Below are 7,215 nucleotides of genomic sequence, written 5' to 3'. Positions count from 1 at the left end.
ATAAAATTGGTTTCTGTAGACAAAGAAGGGGGGAGAGATTAGGGTGGGCCATAAACCATGTTTATCGCATGTGGTTTGGGGGATTATGAAATCATTATTTCACACGCTAATCAGATAGTGGGGCTTTATCAGATAGTGAATGGATAACCATTGAAAGATGTGGGTAGGAAGTCCACCATCACAAGAGTTGTAATTTAGACAGAAGATAACCATTGGTAATGTGGACAGGAGCCTTGGGAGGAGAAGAAGAATGAGAAAGAAATGTGAAGCACTCACAGTAGGTTGGGTGAGGGAAGGTGAGGGCTGGAAGTGGGCAGAATCAAGGATGGAGGACAGTAAAGGTTTCGTGATGATATTTTCTTGATAGTATGAAAAGAAATGGGTTGGCTGGGTGTTAGAAAGTGCACTGAAGAGGAAGAAGAGTCAAAGTTCTCAAAGGTGGTTTTTCTGGTTTTAGTCTTTGTTTTTATGTTGTCATTAATTGCTGAGGTCAATGGAAAGGAAAGGATATGCACAGATGTTAGAGACTCTCTAGCTAGTGGATAAGGCAAGGAGTTTGGGTTTTGATTTGGGGGGATTGCAGTACCTGAGGCATAAAAATCACCAGTTAAGCTAGAGATGTAGTAGTTAATGACACCAAATACATTTATTTACCCTATGGTTTTATTTAACACAGGCAGAGAGGAGGAACCAGGGCAGCATCTGGAGGAGACCAAACATCACCATCTCAATGTTAAAATATCCAGAGCAAAGGTATGTAAGATGGAAAAGAAAGTAGGAAGCATAGTATCACAAAATCTAAGATGAGAATTTAAAAAAGAAAAGGACAGTGAAGGCTACCAAATAGCATGAGGGTCAAAAAGAAAAGAATTAGGAAAAGTATATAAATGTAGAAATTAGGAGATTCTTAATAATACTATTGACAGCAGACCTAATGGAATGTTAGGTGTAAAACCCAGAAGGCAGGAGGTCATAGCACAACTAGAAGGTTGGAAGTAGGGAAACTGATATTATTTCTAAAAGTTTGCAGAAATGTGAATACAAAAAGTGTTCTGTGAAGATGGGGAGGGCCAAATAAGAATTCTAAAAGAAGAGGTTTATGGATATCTATAGACAGGGGAAAAGGAAAATCTTAAGGATGGTATAGAGGGGCGATATTGAAGTAGCGTGGGTCTTTGGACCAATGAAAACAGCCCAGAAAAAGAAATCAAACTTGGGGAAAAAAGTAGGGGCACATTATTTTTTTTTTAATTTGTTAAAGCATATACTGGTTGGTGAAAAAGTGATGGCATAGATGGTTAAGAGTCTGACTCTTCCTTTTGTCTCAGGTCGTAATCTCAGGGTCATGAGTTCAAGCCCTGCATCAGACTCCCTCTCCCCTGCTTGCTTGTTCTCTCTCTTTCTAAAATATTTTTGAGGGGGCAACTTCGGTGGTCCAGGGGTTTAGCATCACCTTCCACCCAGGGCATGATCCTGGAGACCCGGGATCATCAAGTCCCACATCTGGGCTCCCTGCATGGGAGCCTGCTTCTTCTGCCTGTCTCTGCCTCTCTCTCTCTTTGTGTCTCTCATGAATAAATAAATAAAATCTTAAATATATATATATATATATATATATATATATATATATGTATATCAGGAACCATAAAGGCCTTAGACATAGAGTTTGCAGAGTTCTGACAAGTTAGTTCCCCATGTGACAATGCCCTGATCAGGTTATAGAAAAACCATAAATTCTTCTCCTGCACTTTCTTCTGCCATCCTGCAGAGGAAACCACCATTCTAGCATGTATTTTTACCATCACGCGGTTTGACTTGTACTATAACTTCATATGGATGAAATCACACAGTGTGTACCATGTCATGTCTAGCTTCTTTAGTTCAAAGAACTAAAGATTTGTCCATGGCTCTGTATTCCATTTTCCTTCCTACTGAAGGCTTGTCTTCTGTTGTAGACAGACAATACCATCATTTATTTATCCATTTGTGAGACTGTCTTTAGTATTTTATTACTAATAAAGTTGCAACAAACATTTGTGAGGAAGCCTTTTTCTCATATTTTCATTTTTCTTAAGTTAGCTGGAAGTGCAATTGCTGAATTATAAACTAGGTGAATGTTCAACTATTTAAAAACCTGCCAAACAGTTAGTGAAAGTCATTATACCTGTTTACACTCCAAGCAGGGATGCATGGTCTGACCCTCAACAACATTTGATGGTGTCCCTCTTTTTCAAATTTTAGACCATTCAGTAGGTGGGTGGAGGTGTCCCTTGCAGCTATAATTTGCTTTCCAAGTAACTATACTTGTAATCAGATCAGAAGGCTCCACAAAATGAATTTTGCAACCAAAGACAAGAGTAGAGAGAGAATATTTGGGTTGATTTTAATATAAACTTTGAAAAGTTAGATAATATAAATGAGATGAAAAAATTGAACGCTCTAAAGAGTGTACAAAAGAAGATATTTTTTAAGGCATCAAGAAGGGGATTGGAATTATAATGGAGGTGGACAGATGGTGGTGGATTAGGAAGAAGATGGGCCAATAGACTAGAAATCTTGACATTGAAGTTCGGAAAAGTGAGATGAACAAATAGAGCAGAACCAATAAGTAGAAAGTTCAAGATTTCTGATTTTTGTTTCAGGTGATACAAAATCTAGTTTTCATATGTATGTAGTTTGCTAAAGGACAGAAGAAACAAGTGTCATTTCAAGTGAAGGAAACCATGTGTGGTTCAAGCATTGAACACCATTGGCTCTGTTGTATCACAAGAATTTATAAGCAGGCTGTCAAATGTAGAAGCTGAAGAGTGAAGGCGGTCGGATATTCAATTTTCAAGAGCAGCTCTCCAGCTAGTTCACAGAGCTCTCCTAATGCCACGACATGGCAGAGAATTTGGGCCATGGACTGAATCTTCCGAGATGTCTCCCTGTATATGAAGTATGTGGGACTCTCAGAGTTAGAACAGTGGTTGGGTATACAACCTCTCTCTCCCCACACCCCTAGCAAAGCTCAGAATCTACATTTGATTATCCTTTTTATACAATCTGGAAGCAATTATTTGTCTTCCATTCACCAGACAGAATGTGCTCAATTTGAAGTCATGACTTTGAGTCACTTAAATGAATAGTTTGATGTAATTGTTCACATTCGTTAGTATTTGCAACCCTGAGCAGTTGGAAGTTGTGATCACAGAGTAAGTGTCTGGGTGGTGTTCTAGGAGGACTCTCAAGATGGATCAAACAACACTGCTGCTTGTTTTGGCCAGGACCAGGCTGGGGCACCCTTCAGACACTGGCATGAGAAACAGAAGACCTTCATTATTCATCAGAATCAGAAAGCCAGTTCTGTTGGCAACAGCCTAAGGGGGCCAATTATGACAGGATGGATAAACAACCCCATTCTCATTGGTACTGCCACATGCTGATCCACCACCATGGTGACAGCAAGTTAATATATTCATGGCACCCCTGGATCTTAATGGAAAAGACTCATCATTGCTTTGATTCCACTAAATAAAATCCCAGAAATAATTTTCAATTTCATCCATTTACTTGAAGTAGTTTATTCAAGTGTACAATGAATGAGGCGAAAATTAATATCTCAATTTCTTGAGCAAGGACTTGGTGTTACTTAGACATGTTAAAGGAGTTTTCATCGTTTTGATTTAAATTAGATTGCTCTGTTTCTGAGGCTAGCATTCAAACATCTTCCTGGTTTTTCCTTGTTCTGTGGTTAAATAATATGAATACCACATCTCTGAATACTATTATCATCAGAGACTAGGAAGGGAGAGGTAAGGCAAGAGCAGATGTTTAACTTGTAAAAAAGTGAAAATACCAATACATCTTAATAAATATCCTCTTTTGGTGATGGACCTGTGAGACAGGCCGATTTCCAATGAACTATTTTACTCTTTTGGGGGATGTGTTTTTGACATAACATTTCCAGAAGAAAGTTCTAGGTTTTGATCAGTATCTTGAAGTTTTATTTTTTAATTAATTATTTATTTATTTGTTTATTTATTTGTTTATTTGAGAGAGAGAGAATGAGCAGTGGGGAGGGGTTAAGAAGAGAGAAAGAGAGAGAGAAAGAAAGAAAGAAAGAAGAAAGAAAGAAAGAAAGAAAGAAAGAAAGAAAGAAAGAAAGAAAGAAAGAAAGAAAGAAAGAAAGAAAGAAAGAAAGAAAGAAAGAAAGAAAGAAAGAAAGAAAGAAAGAAAGAAAGAAAGAAAGAAAGAAAGAAAGAAAGAAAGAAAGAAAGAAAGAAAGAAAGAAAGAAAGAAAGAAAGAAAGAAAGAAAGAAAGAGACTCCCCACTGAACAAGAAGCCTGATGCAGGACTCCAGCCGAGGACCCTGAGATCATGACCTGAGCTGGAGGCAGATGCTCAACCACTGAGCCACCCAGGTGCCCCTAAGTTTTAATTTTTAAAAAGGCCTTCAAGAACATTTCTATTTTGAAGTTGATAGGACTCTCGTGTTTGAATAATGTATATAAAGTAACACAGAGTCAAGGGACCTGCCGTTCTAGGTCATGCTCACATTCTGTGTGCATACGAACATTTTCCTTCACAATCTGGCTGGTGGATGATAAATTGAAAGGAGATTTACATTGTCAATTATGTCCAAATTTACTTTTAATACATCACGAAAATAGAACATGTCTTGAGAGAAGACAGTGTAAAATGACTTTCAAATTCTAAATTGCCTTACATATCTGGCAGGAGTCGCCTTGAGATAGGGACGTTTGTAGACTCCCACTGTGGAAAGGTACTGGCTCAGTCTGTTGTACAAGATGGTTTCATATGATTTCAAATGCACCTTCAAACCTTGTTTCTGATGTGGTACTGGCCACACAAGTTCCTACTATGCCACACCTTCCCATGAAAAGCTTAACGTATTTAGGTAATCAAGCACATCAAACAAAGCTCAACTCACTAGAGTTAACAATGTGGTAACAGCCCACCAAATCCCATTTTGGGGGAGATGAGCTAGAAGACATGGCCCCTTCTTTTCTGACCATGAGTGACCACACGACTGACATTCAGTTAATGGAAGGGAGTGGAAGTCATGGTTTCCTCCCAAACTGGAAACAAGTCATATGTCCATCAGCAGAGAAATGGATCAGTAACTGTACACTCATATCATGTAACATCACCCAGCACAGAGGTAGCTGATGATTAATAAATGCAGCCACCTGGACGAATCGTAAAATAGTCGTTCTGAGTGAAAGAAGCCCACCAAAAAATGTACATACTGTATTATTCCATTAACACAAATGCTAGAAAATAAAAACTAACCTGTAGTGTCAAAAAGCAAATGAATGCCTGCCCAGGGAGAAGATGTAAAAAAAACCCGGCAGGGCAGCTTTGTAAAGGAGCCTGGACAGACTTTTTGGTCCAATGGCCAGGTACTGTGTTGTGATTATGAGGATGTTTCTATAGGTTTATACATATATCAAAATCTACCACATTGTACACTTTAAAAACGTGTTGTTTATTGAATGTCAAGTATACCCCATTAAAGCTGTTTGAAAAGAGCTATGTACCTGAGTAAAGGGCCGGTTAAAATATATCCTAGGGATTTACAAAGGCAAAAAACGAAGATTTTGTGTATGAAGGTGCATTCGTGTGTATGAAGTGTTTGAAAATTAGTGTAAAAACTCGATGCTTACCTGCATCTCTTTATCATGGCAAGTCCATATTCCGTACTTCCTTTCAAATTGTATCTCCCATGGCTCCCAGCTTACACACACCCCACACTAAACTCCTCACCTAGACCATGAAGCAGTTCCTATGTCCATTTTGTTCGTAGGTTGCCTTCCTTTGCAGTTCATCTTTCTCCCTCCACTATGCATAAAGGCTCAAATGAACCTCACATTCTTTCTGGTATCTTCCCAAGTCGTGTTCTAATTTTTAAAAACATTTTAGTTCCAGGGACGCCTGGATGGCTCAGTGGTTGAGTATCTGCCTTCAGCTTAGGGCGTGATCCCAGGGTCCCGGGATCAAGTTCCACATTGGATTCCCGGCAGGGAGCCTGCTTCTTCCTCTGCCTATGTCTCTGCCTCTGTGTGTGTGTGTGTGTGTGTGTCTCATGAATAAATGAATAAAATCTTTCAAAGTAAATAAATAAAATAAAAACATTTTATTTTTTAGCATTTAGCATGCACTAAGTTTAGAATTGGTCATATGATATTAGGCCAAAGCAGGGGCGCTTTCATCTATCCCTTGTGCCCCGCAGCTAGCCTGGTTCAGGGTAGCTGCTAGGGATCCCCAAAGAGATCAGTGGATATAAAATACTGCATGAACAAATAATCTAATTAAAGAGTTTCCTAAAAAGAAATTACTTTTAGCAAGATAAATGGGGTAGCACTTCAATCCGAGTACTTCTGAAGGTCATAGCGGTCCCACCTAACAGGTGTTCTCATCCACCTTTACAAAGAAATTGAAGCTCAAAAAGATGAATGCTTCTTCTAAGGCCACGGGGCTAACACAGGGCACAGTTGGAACTGAGAGCCAGGTTTGCTCCTGATTCTAAGTCTGCGCTGGGAGAGTGACAGAGGAATCTTCGTCTCTGCCTCAACACAGCAGTTTTTCAAGCCCTGCATGCATCCTTCACTGCACTTCTTCCGCATTTTATCTTCAGGAGTCATATTCATCTTCAACTCTCAATTTTTCTTCAAGACACTTCAAAGTTGGTTTTGGACACATGCACAGACTCCTATCAGCATGACTGTCCTTTAACATTGTCCTTGACGTGCATGTACCTGGACCTTCAAAAGACCCCACTTGTTTTTGACACTTTCAAGCCATATTCCATATTTCCTCGCTATTAAAGTATACTTTAAACGAAACATGTAAAAATATTTAACAGAAATGTAGGACACGGAAACAAGGGGTCTATACATTCCCTAAGAAGGACTATTTAAGGAGATGTCTCCTCTCTCAGGAGGCCACATGTGGGGCAGGTATGAAAGGATGGTATTAGCAGAGAGGCGGTCACTTGGGGTTTTCTTAGAAATACAGTAACACAAAGGTTGCTCGAGAAGATAAATGCAGATGATCTGAAACCACAAGGTAATTCCAGCACCTGTACTGAGGCATGACTTCAGCACGGGGCCAGTTACCCAAGCTAGAAGCCAAAAGTCACACTGGGCTTCCTTCTCTCCCTCACTGGCCATATCCTCCCTCAGCAAGCTCTGCTGGTGCTGCCTCCAGAA

This window comes from Canis lupus, chromosome 17, assembly GCF_048164855.1.
Source record: "Canis lupus baileyi chromosome 17, mCanLup2.hap1, whole genome shotgun sequence".
Taxonomy (NCBI): domain Eukaryota; kingdom Metazoa; phylum Chordata; class Mammalia; order Carnivora; family Canidae; genus Canis; species Canis lupus.
This window is presented reverse-complemented; position numbering follows the sequence as displayed.